Source organism: Helicoverpa zea, chromosome 30 (assembly GCF_022581195.2).
Source record: "Helicoverpa zea isolate HzStark_Cry1AcR chromosome 30, ilHelZeax1.1, whole genome shotgun sequence".
Taxonomy (NCBI): Eukaryota; Metazoa; Arthropoda; class Insecta; order Lepidoptera; family Noctuidae; genus Helicoverpa; species Helicoverpa zea.
In genome coordinates, this window is record NC_061481.1 from 3,108,190 (window position 1) to 3,121,522 (window position 13,333).

The window sequence follows — 13,333 nt, forward strand, 5'->3', positions numbered from 1 at the left end:
ATATTTTATCCCGGTACGGACAGTAGATCCCACAGGACGCGGAAGAAACCGCGGAAAAACGACAAGTTTTTCATAACGAGAACTTCTGGCCACTGGTCGTGGCGTTCCGTCGCTTCCGCGGACAAGTGCCACAGGACCGCACATTGACATGTATTACTTAGTTTATAGTGACTAAGATTTTGTATATAACATAAAGATATATGCTAATTTTTAAGGTATTTATATATGGGCCATTGATGCCTGAAAATAAAGATGATTTGATATAAAACTGTGACCTTAGAAACTCGTATATATATAGTTCGAAGCTGGAGAATCTGCAAAAAAAACTGGAGTACGTGATAAGTACAACATTATCAAAATTGTAAACGCCTGACACAACATTTTGAAGTAGGTTAAAATGAGATAAATACCGCTATGATAACAGATACAGCACGTCAGATGCAAATGATTGATAATGCATGTATCTTTGATAAGAACTCTGAAAGTGATAGTACTGTAGCGAAAGAAAACCTCGAAAACTATTTTCAAAATTCAAAAATCATTTATTCAAACTTGGCTGCAAAACAGCACTTTTTAAACGTCAGGAATTTAAATGTAAATAAGACAGCCCCCAAAACGCCCACCCTTCACCACTTCCTATGTTTTTGCTGGGAAGATTTTAATAATTTCACACCACCATCGGAAAATCGGCTGTCATTGAACATTTTTGGCAGCCGTTACGGGTAGAGAGAAGCCAGTAAGTCTGACACCAGTCTAACCAAGGGGTATTGTGTTGCCCGGGTAGCTGGGTTGAGGATGTCAGATAGGCGGTCGCTCCTTGTAAAACACTGGAACATCTTTGGCAGTCGTTACGGGTAGTCAAAAGCCAGTAAGTCTGACACCAGTCTAACCAAGGGGTATTGTGTTGCCCGGGTAGCTGGGTTGAGGATGTCAGATAGGCGGCCACTCCTAGTAAAATACCCTACTCAGCTGCATTCGGTTAGACTGGAAGCCGACCCCAACATAGTTGGAAAAAGGCTAGGGATGAGATTCTATTACATAATTACGTTGTAGGTCGACGTAATAAAAGCGTGTTAAAAATTCAAGTATTTTTCACTTATTTTCTGTCCTCCACAACTGTAACAGACTATGAGAAATGTATTTGTTCAAATATTTATATGAATTCAATTTTATTGACGGCATATCCAATGTTTACAGTGTACAGTGCACACAACACCGCGACCTTGGGTTTGTGAAAATTACAAATATACACAACAGTTTATTAATTCATTGAGGGCATAAGTAGGTGCCTGTTTTATCTTAAAAATAAAGGGGGCCAATTCAAATGCATTTTTAGGGTTCCGTACCCAGAGGGTAAAACGGGACCCTATTGTTGTCGCTCCTCTGTCCGTCCGTCCGGTCCGTCCGTCCGTCCGTCTGTCACCAAGCTGTATCTCATGAACCGTGATAGTTAGAGAGTTGAAATTTTTACAGATGATGTATTTCTGTTGCCGCTATAACAAAAAAAATACTGAAAACTGGAATAAAATAAATATTTTTGGGGGTTCCCATACAACAAACGTGATTTTAAATAATGGTACGGAACCCTTCGTGCGCGAGAACGACTCGCACTTAGACGGTTTTTTTTCATTAAAAATGCTTTTGGAGAAACATTCCTATTGAAAGAAGTTAAACAAGGAATTCCTATTGATTTCAGGAATATTACTATCACGAATGATAAGATACTAACAACCCCATACCTACTGTTAACTTATGTAAATAATAATAAATTAACCGTCTTATAGTTCGGCCATTCAGAGAATGCGTTCCTGACACGTCGCGATTGAACTGACGACGTAACTACATTCATTGATTATTGATATAATAATGTTGTTTTAATGCTCCTCAATTGTTAAAACGGTAAACAACCAGCAAAAATATTTTTATCGTAACTGCAACGCCATTGCAAAGTTACGTCGTCAGTTCAATCGCGACGTGTCAGGAACGCATTCTCTGAATGGCCGAACTATACCACAAAAACTTTTTAACGTCAGTTTAAGACTTGTTTAAAAAAATGTCAAATTATGACGTTGACATATGGTTCATTTTGGAGCCACATTTTTTTTAGACAAGTGTAAAACAGTGGTTAAAGTTTTTGTAGTAAGGCCATAACTATTTAAAGTAAAACACGCTTTTATAAATGCGCCGAAAAAAATTCAAGACTTTTCTAACGAGTCCAAACACAGCTATGATACGATGTTCCATCATAAATTCCAGTACATATAGTTCGACAGTACCATATTATTGTATTGTCATCAGAACTACATACAGCTGCCAATTTTCATGACGCTACGATCCTTGGAAGATGGTTCAATAGTTCCCTTAGGCCTCTGCCTCGAATTTTGCGGGCAGCGGGGCGGCAGCGGCGGCAGCGCGGGAGCGGGGCGGGCAACGCATACCTGTTCTCGAAACTAGCGGGCAGATCGCGCGGCAATATAGCAGTGTAGTGTTGTGTTCTGTTGTGTTTGCTGTTCCATATGGGTGTCCTCTCAAAGATGGCCGAAATAATTAGCTATTGCACGTCCGAGGACATTTTGATACGTCACAAAAAAAATGTATAACACTATGCCTACAATGCAGACGCCCAACGCGGGCGGTCACCGCTGACTGGAGAGCACCGCTCGTTGCCCGCCGCCGCGCCGCTGTATTCGAGGGCCGGTCCATTTGATTATACGCGTAAGATCCTGCCGCTCCCGCGCCGCCGCCGCCGCCGCCCCGCTGCCCGCAAAATTCGAGGCAGAAGCCTTAGATACCATTACATAGTTACATACAGGGCGACCTAATTAGTCATCAATCAGGTCAGGCAAGTGCCAATGCAACTTTTCTAAGTTTGTATGTATGTACTTTCTTAGCATATCTTAGACACCAATGATTGTGTTTCGGATGGCACGTTAAACTGTAGCTCCCGGCGGTCATTTAACATCCTTGGCAGTCCTTACGGGTAGTCAGAAGCCAATATGTCTGACACCAGTCTAACTAAGGGGTATTGGGTTGCCCGGGTAACTGGGTTGAGGAGGTCAGAAAGGGCAGTCGCTCCTTGTAAAGCACTGGTACTCAGCTACATCCAGTTAGACTCGAAGCCGACCCCAACATAGTTTGGGAAAAAGGCTCGGAGGATGAGGATGAGATACCATTACCTAGTTACAGACAGGTCGACCTAGTAAAAGTCGACCTTTTAATTTTCTCTTCCGTATCGCATCTCTATCGCTCTAAGGTTTGCTGTTAGAGGACCCAGTTCTGGGTTAAGCTCGCCTTTGTGCATGTCTTTTCTGTGTTGTGTGTGTTTTTTTAATGTTTTTGTGTACAATAAAGAATAATAATTATAAAAGCGTCTAAAATCTAAGCCTTGTTTGTTCTACTTGAACCCCAACAAAAATAGACACACCCTTAAGCACTTTTACTACACCACAACCCGACAGGCACACTTCACATCTCAGACGTAAGGGCTAGCTGCGGGTTGTTCGAAAGAGATACCGCGGCCCTGGTACATAAAAGGCCTATGACGGAACACGACGGTTTTTAGTCAGTAAGAGTCTGACACCGCTGCTAACCCACAGCGGGAGGGGTCATTTGATGATTTTTGACGTAGTTCAAAGAAAAAAAGACGTAAGGGCTACAAAAACTAGCGTGTTCTGAGGTCATAAACTCAGTCTAACTTACGACTATGACCTCGGTCACGACCTTGGATGAAATCTGTGATTGTTAAGCCTTTTTGGGCATAAATAATGTTATCCAAGACTCTAAATACTGAAATGTTACTTAACTTTTAGGCTGCTAACGTCCAATAATCGGTGACCGATTTTTTGTAGGAAATTAGAACATACTGATAGCAATAGTGCATCTAAAAAACAATTATGCAGTCCTTAAAAAAATCGACAAACATAGTTACAAAACGCGTTTTTGGTACTTTAAGAGTGGTATATCTCTAAACCCCGACGTGCTAGTGCAACTTTATGTTCTGGACTTCGATTACGTATCAAATATTCTACAAGAAATAATATATTTCACCTTTGCAACAAAAATGCTGTAGACCAGTCATTGTTATCTGTCGTCCAAAAAGCCTGTCGATTGCATACTAGGAAACAAACATTAGCGGCATACAAATATATTCAAATTCCTATCTCTATATAGTAACCAAGTCAGCATGCTTATTTACGAAACAATGTGTGACAGCAATGTTCTTTGAACAGCACTTAAAATAGAGCGACGTTTCATAATTCGGCCATATAGTCTGGATTCTATCAAATCGGGGCGTCCATATTCCTCTGTCACTCGTCATATTAAACATCCACGGACTGACCGCACCAAGTATTACCTAATCATCAATTTCTCCACTTTTGCCTTTTTATAAATTACTCCAAAATCATCTAAACTGATATCTATACATATAATATACATATAATAAAATGATAGGAAAGTCAAAACTGTACATTGAATATTTTTTTAAAAGAACACTTGGGGGGTGATCCATAATCGATTCTGAACCCAAATATGTAGTTTTTAGAATTTTTGTCTGTATGTCTGTTTGTCTGTATGTTTGTCCCGGATAAACTCAAAAAGTACTGCATGGGTTTAAATAAAATTTTGCATGACTATTGCCTGCGGACCGGTTCAACACATAGGCTATATATTATCACGCTATCACCTACGGGGGTTGAGCAATGAATGATTAAATAAACGAAATTGGAAATTCTATGTTGTTCACGCAGACAAAGTCGCGGGCAACAGCTAGTACCTAATAAAGAGAAAACATTTTATTTTGTGCCGAAAGACTTCGAAACTACCGCACCGATTAGAAGAATTATTTCACTGTTGGGAAGCGACACTCATCCCGAGTAACACAGGCTATATTTTATCGCGGTACGAGTAGCAGTTCCCCCGGAACGCAGGTAAGCCCCCCGCATAGAAACTGCTAGTTACCAATAAGAGTGAATTAAAGGATTTATTCCTATCCTTCGATAAGAGAATCATAAAACATAATCTCAAATTACGTTATGGAACATTTCTAGCATACTTTTATTGCGTTTTCAATAAAAAAATCGATAAAGTCAATCCTTCATTTCATTCAAGTTCAATCCTTATTCTTCATCTGCCTAGCCTTTTCCCAACTACGAGGTCACCTTCCAGTCTAACCACATGCAGCTGAGTACCAGTGTTTTACAAGGAGCGACTGCCCTATCTGACCTCCTCAACCCAGTTACCCGGGCAACACGATACCCCTTGGTAAGACTGGATTTCTGGCTTCTGACTTCCAAAGATGTTCAAATAAATAACTGAGATTAGATCAACCCGTGCGCCAGTTACTTAGCTCCAAAGATCAGACGTTCTCTAAGGAGATCAGCCAGTTGCGCAGGGCATATTATAGTGCACGCACATTTGCTTGCACACAGGTGCACTCACTATTCTTTTATTTATTTACTTACAAGGCACACCAACAACTTATTTACAATTGTTTACGCATATATAAGTTTACAATTGTTAGTCCTGTGTAGATAAGTCAGTTACAGGTGTGCACAACGCTCATAGAGAATAGCGTGGTCGGCTGTAAAAAAACTTCCTTCACTCTCATAGCCCGATGGGACGACAATCCGACACCACCGGAGAGTCGCACCGGAGATCAGGCGCAGTACCGATATTTACATGAAATGAATATGATGATGATAAGTCAAGAATTAACCTTCTGAATATTTTTGCACTAACTTTAGTAGGTAGTTTATATCAAACATAAAAGAGACCACTTTAGAATCTCATAAACAGTTTACCTGAATTTTGAAAATAACAAGCTTTTCATGATTCAAGTTTACAAATATTCTGTCTTTGGGTTTGTAAATATTTTTGTTTTTAAAAACTTCTATCGTAGATCGTTTACAAACACACTTTTCACGTTCTCACAAACAAACATTGAACTTTATTTAGGTCATATTTGACTAAGCAGGAACCTCACCTCTACGGGAACAAAAAAAAATTGTTTTCGAAAAAACTAATTTCTCACGAACACTCAAAAGCAATAAAATCTGTCTATATCTCTTGAACCTTGATAGTAAGATAGATAATGTATTTCTGTTGCCACTCTATCTACAAGTACTGAAAACTAGAATAATACAAATATCTTAGGAGATCCCATACAAGCAACGTATTTTTTTTTGCTATTTTACAAATAATATAGCGAAACCTTCGTGCGGGTCTACGGCTCGCTAGGTAACCAATATACCATGTTCCAAGGATCGTAGCGTCATGAAAATTGCTAGTTCTGATGACAATACAATAATATGGTACCGTCGAACTGATCTGATGATGGAGCCGGAAGATATACGTGCATACATAAAAGCGTGTTTTTCAAAAGAAAAGTTGCATTGGTACTTGTCTGACCTGGGATCGAACCCGCGCCCTCATACTTGACTAGACCACCACGTCTTCTATTAAACTATTAATTTATTTAATACTAGCCGTTTTCCCGGTTTCACCCACGTCCCTTGGGAGCTACTGCCTGCACCGGGATAAAATATAGCCTATGTTACTCGCAGAAAATATAGCTTTCTAATGATGGAAGAATATTTAAAATCAGTCCAGTAGTTTTTGAGTTTATCCATTACAACCAAACAAACAAACAAAGTTTTCCTCTTTATAATATTATTAGTATAGATTTGTTAACTCAGTTGAACAAAACTCACTATCTGAAACATGTCTCCTTGACCCGGGTTAGAACAAGTTGCCTAATCTTATCGAGTTCAGTTAAAATTATCGTGTTTCACTCCAAAATAACATCCAATCACAGTTTTGCTTAACAATCGTTACTGTTTTTTACTAAAATTAGCAAGAATAAGGTATTGGCCTGTGTTTGATTTGTACAATATAAATTAATTATCTCATAATCATCTGCCCAGCCTTTTCCCAAATATGTTGGGGTCGGCTTCCAATCTAACCGGATGCAGCTGAGTACCAGTGCTTTACAAGGGACGACTGCCTACCTGACCTCCTCAACCCAGTTAACCGAGCAACCTGATAGTACTTTGTAAGACTGGTTGGCAGACCAGCTTCTGACTACAAAGGCTTGAATAATGACTAACACTGTGCAAATTTCCAACTACCGTGCACTCATTAATAGGTCAAGTTTGATTGCATACCGAACAATAAATTGATAAGTGCACTAATTTCGTTAATTACGTTAATTTGGTACAATTGGGTTTTTAGATCAAACGTTGCGTTATCTTGTAAAGAGGGAATTTTTAATTTGGGTCGGTTAGGAACTTTACGAGTCGTTGTTACAAGTAATAGTCAAATAACTTTGCTGCTCTGAAGACAGCCGTTTGACGCGTCGCGCATGCGTAGTAAGTAGTGTTTTGATAGAACATTTTGACTATTGTGAAATTCGTGAACTTCGGAGCGGCAACTATGAATTGGTATTTACGGTAGTCGTAATATTATAAAGCTGAAGAGATTTTTGATTGTTGTATGTGTTTGCTTGAAGGTGCTAATCTGTGAAACTACTGGTCCCATTCAAAAAAGCTTTTTCAGTGTTAGCCTATTTATCGAGGAAGCCTGTAAGGCTACTTTTTCGTTAAAGGAGTTCCCACGGGAAACGGGTCAAAATTGCGGGCGAAAGTTAGTTTGCATGATATTTCATTATATACATATAAGATTTTCGTATACATTTTAGTCTAGATTTCCTCAGGACGTATTAAAATCCGCGGGAAACAGCTAGTTACTCAACTATTTCAACTATAACTATATTCAACAATGTTGCATATAACAAGTAGATAAACGCTCAGTTTATATCTACCACTAGCAATTAGGGCCAATTAGAATTACTGTACAGCCCAATAATTACACTAAATGATGATGTAACGACAGAATCCAGGGTCTTTCTGTATTTATAACTAGCTATTCCCGCGGTTTTACCCGCGTTCTGTGGAAACTACAGCCCGTATCGGGATAAAATATAGCCTATGTTACTAGGAAAAGAGTGTAGTTTTCCAACAGTGAAAGAATTTTTCAATCGGTTGAATAGTTTCAGAGCTTATTTAAGTCAAACGATGAAATCTTTCCTCTTTATTCCGCGTATAGTGTAGCAGCATAATAATAATGGCGTCCGACACCGATTACCGGCTAAGGCGGCTCTTCTTACTATGGAGATCAGCCGAGCATATTATAGTGCACGAACTTTTGCGCAGACACAGGTACACTCTCTATTCCTTCACTCTCATAGCGCGATGGGACGACAAGCCGACACCACCGGAGAGAGAACAGACGCAGGACCGATATTTACGTGCTCTTCGATTCACGGGTATATCAATAACCAACTTGCAGACTCCAGGCTGCTTTGAGTTTCTATAAAAACCCACATAGCGACTTCAAACCGCGGCTACTAGATCATCTAGTATCTCTTCTATCTAGTATGTAGTATCCTAACTTTGTTATGTAGTTTCCCAATTAATCAAATGTTTACTTGTGCACTATAATACATATGTCCTGCGCAGCTGGCTGATCTCCTTGCAGAGAACAGCCGCCGTAGCCGACATTCGGTCGGAACGCCACTATTAGATAATCTATGAAGCGGGGATATATTATTTCATTATTTCGACCCTGGACACTACCCTATTAGGGTAGTGTCCAGGGTCGAAATAATGAAATAATATTTAGTCCGCTTTTTAGATAATCAAAAAATATTGGATACGTATTTTTTCTTTTTTTAATTAAACATAAAATGACAAAGATAATACACTTCAAAAATTAGGAGTGGGGGCCTTTTACGTCACAGTGTCCTGAAAATTGTAGCAACTTGTGACGTCACACTCAACTTTAACACGCTATATCTTAACAAGTTCTGATCCAATTTAAAAAAGAAAAAATACGTATCGCTTAATTTTGGACAATCTACAAGACGGACTAATTATTATTTTTTAGGAAACTAGCCTATTATGGACAATAAAGAGCCCGCATCAAAAACGACTGTTCAAATTATTATGGCTTAATTATATCTGCCCTGTGGGTCTCGCGGTCGCAAGCGCGACTGTCGATGCCGTTTTGGGTTCTATTTCGGGGTCGAGCCGAAATCACTTTTTAAGGTTCCGTGCCCAAATGGTAAAACAGGAGCGAAAACAATAGGGGGACCCTATTGTTTTCGCTCCTGTCCGTCCGTCCGTCTGTCACCAGGCTGTATCTCATGAACCGTGATAGTTAGAGTTGAAATTTTCACAGATGATGTATTTCTGTTGCTGCTATAACAACAAATACTGAAAACTAGAATAAAACAAATATTTTGGGGGGCTCCCATGCAACAAACGTGATTTTTTTGCTCATTTTCTAAATAGACTTAGCCGGTTTTTTACTATAGAGCCTTTCAGAAAGTAGTCTGGATTCTGGATATACAATCTCTTACGTCTAAACTGTGTACAACGAATGAACCAGTTCGCAATTTAACTAGAATTATACATAGTATAAGAATCTAATGGACTTATTTGAAAAATTCTTTCAGTGTTAGATAGCCCATTTATCGAGGAAGGCTACTTTTCATCAGGTATGTGGAGTAGTTCCCTCAGAACGTGGGTGAAATCTGGCAGAAGGTAGTACATACATATAATCAAGTAGAAGAGTTATTTCCCTGTTCTTACTTATCACAGATCTTAAGGGTCCGATTTGAAAAAATCTTTCAGTGTTAAAGCCCATTTATCAAGAAAGCCTATAAGACTACTTTTTATCTAGGTACATAAATTAGTTCCGACAGAATGTGAGTAAAACCGCGGGCATAAGCTAGTTGATACAAGTCAGTTAAAAACAGTTGTTTTTTATAACTCATACTCATCATATTATCTTTAATTGATAGTATGATGGTTGAAAATTATTATCTGTACTGATAATGGTTTTCAACGGTAACTTGATAGCAGTGGACATAACAAACTAAGTCATATGAGTAGTATATCCTTGCTATTTTTTTTATAACGTTATTCCTGATAATATAAATGTGAAAGTAACTCTATATGTAGTGATATCATGGGCAAAATACTCATAGTCTTTCGAGCCTTTCTCAACTATGATGAGGTTGGCTTCCAGTCCAACTGGATGCATCTGAGTACCAGTGTTTTACAAGGAGCAACTGCATATCTGACCTCCTCAACCCAGTTATTTTATTTATTTATTTATTTAACTTTATGCAATCAAACAATTACAAAGGCGGACTGAATGCCATAGGCATTCTCTCCAGTCAACCTTAAGGTGATGCAGAGATAACATGGTAGGTGCATTACTAACTTAGAAAGACATGTATAAAACAACTAGAGATTAACAGAATTGGATACTAAAATAGACGTAAATAGAATAGAATAGCATTTATTTCTTAGTATATGGTAATTACATACAGGTCTTACAATATAAAACAGTTTCACATATACTACCGATGCCGGTGTAGAAATATTAATTGAATTTAAAAACAAAAATACTATATATTAATTATGCAACTGCTATGTTAAATGTCAAAACTAAATGAAAATCTATGTTTTATTACTATACTATGGTCAAGAAATGTCAAGATTTACAATAAAAAAAAAATAGAAATGTCAAAATTTACAATTAAAAAATTCTGCAACTGAGTAGAAGCATTTGTCCAGAAGCCAATCAAATACGGTTTTCTTAAATCTGTTAGTGGGCAAAATTCTTATTTGAGGTGGTAATTTATTAAATATTTTGATTGCCATACAGTTCGCGTTTCTGCTATACAAATGCAGTCTCTGGCTAGGTACAAGTAGTTGTCCTGGATTTCTGCTTTCAACTCTTTTGGACTTGTGTTCATACACGGGGAACAAGTGAGGGTATCTTTTAACGAATAGACAAATTTATTACACATATATAACACTAGCTTTTGCCAGCGGTTTCGCCCGCATCCCATGGGAACTACTTCCCGTACCGGGATAAAAAGTAGCCTATAGCCTTCCTCGATAAATGGGCTATCTAACACTGAAAGAAATTTTCAAATCGGACCAGTAGTTCCCGAGATTAGCACGTTCAAACAAACAAACTCTTCAGCTTTATAATATTAGTATAGACACAAAAGATTTTAAAAATAAATTTATAATTTTACATACATATATAACTATATAATACATATACTTGCATATAATATTCCAACAATTATAGTTATCCGTAACCCAATACCCCTTGGTAAAGCTGATTATCAGTCTTTCTGAGCTGGTTGATGTTTTTGAGCTAGTTATCAAGCTACTCAAACTACTGGAGCAATTTAAATTAACTATTGTAACAGAACGTTGTGTTAGTTTTGCTACTTATAACACCAGAACCCCTGAACCAATTTGGCTCAAAACTGGTGAAGGACATAGGATACTTTTTAAGTTATTTTCCCCATAAGAGTATGGGAAGTAATTTCCACAGGGTGAGAATGAAAGAGGGGATGGAAGCTGGTCATCGTCCTGCCTTCATTATAGTAATTTAAAAAATAAGAAAAATATCAATACTAATTTTATAAATCCAAAATAAGTAACTCTTATCGGTTATGCTCTAACACCAAAACTACTGGACTTATTTAAGGACTGATGTCTAGAGCGTGAAAATGGATGTAGGCTACTTTTTACACAGAATAGAATAGAATAGTCTTTATTGTACACCAAACATGGACAAGGACATTACAAACAAATATGTGTGAGTACAATAGGCGGTCTTATTGCTCAAAAGCAATCTCTTTCAGACAACCTTTGGTCAGTGGGTCGTCTTAGGGGTTTGGATGGAGCAGATTTGTAAATAGATAGATTACGGGTGGTAGTTTTGGGAAGAAGTTGTTTCAAAGCAGGGGGGAACCGTAGGGCAGGCTAGTACTTAGTACAAAAATGTTACTGAAGACCATTCCTCGAAATTCGTCTCAATTAACAAATCTATATTTTTAAACCAGCTTCCGTCGCATTTCCAAGGGAATTCTTCAAAAGTCCGGGATAAAAACTATCCTATGTTCTTTTTCAAGATCAATTCTATCTCTGTACCGAATTTTATTAAAATCAGTTCAGTGGTTTAGACGTGAAAGTGTAACAGACAGACAGTTACTTTCGCATTTATTATATTAGTAGGGATGAACAATTTTTGAATATCATGTAGAGGTTAAAATTTTGTAAGTTGATTTTAGGAACAACTTAAAAATTATCTTCTTTTTGCATAATCATGATAGTTTAAGGTGCAAAAAGAGCAAGTGACGCCGAAAGCCGACACTAGTGCATTATATTATTATTTATTCATTGAAGACCTTGACAATAACAAAACAAATCTTATTTTTGAATTAAACAAGCATAATATTGACGCAATACCATTGTAAATAAAATTACAATAGAAAAAATCGAATAAGAATCTTATAGAATTATCTATGACCAGCTTGACCTAACACTAATTAAATTAAAACTAAACCCTGCGACACTATTACCGCACCACGAAAAAAAAGCAACATTCAAAAAAAGAATACTTACGATCCAATTTACTGATATCCCAGTTCATCAAATATCTTTTGAACACGTTTTATGTAGTTTTATTACGGCACCGCACATTTCTTGACACGTTAAACTAATAAATAAGTCTTGTGAATTACTCGTCCGGCAATTGTCGCTCGCACAATGTAGTAGGCGACGCGAACGGCTAATAAATAATTATAAAGAGCTATGCCAATTCATACAATTCAGCCGCTTATTTGTTAAACACCAAAGCGGTATTGAACACTAAATATAAAGAAAAAAACGCACACACAACACAAATGTCCTACAGGGAATGCACAGTTTATTGCCCTAATTACACCGTCCGTATTGTTTATAACTGTGTCGAAACAATGTTAATTTTTATTGAATATGCTTCAAGGCACAAAATTTATCCTTTTTCTAATTCTGACGTGACGTGTGGGCGCTGTGCCTTTTTAGTTTTTTGTTTAGTTTTAGTCGATTATTTTTTCGAATCTATTTCTAATTAGAACTTTTCATTTAGTTAAAATTTAAAAATCGCTTATCGAATTACCTGAAAAGAAACATTTTATTTGACATCTACAAGCTTTTATTTATAAATCACTTCTAATATCATTAAGAAAAGACTTTCAGTAAAATTAAAACAGATTTTTGAAGACACTTAGTAGAGTAGAGAAATATTCGACTAAAAGCTTACAAAGGTGTACAGCCATAGAAGACGCAATTTCCATAGAGAAATGGTGACAAATAGAATGGAATGCATTCATCATTACTAAATTATAGGAATTCAGTAAAATGCTTCTTATAGGAAAAGTAAACAGTATTAATAAGTGCAACAGCTTTGAAAGACAAAG

General features: G+C 37.5%; 1 protein-coding gene across 2 annotated transcripts in view; it reads right to left on the reverse strand.

The window, feature by feature from the left end:
• LOC124644401 (oxysterol-binding protein-related protein 8) overlaps positions 1-12,901 on the reverse strand; it is a 75,100-nt gene extending 62,199 nt beyond the window's left edge. For both annotated transcript variants that reach the window (XM_047183727.1, XM_047183726.1), the window contains exon 1: positions 12,498-12,901. The gene's annotated coding sequence lies outside the window, so the exon portion shown is untranslated. The remainder of the gene's footprint in view (positions 1-12,497) is intronic.
• Between the last annotated feature and the right edge of the window lie 432 nt (positions 12,902-13,333).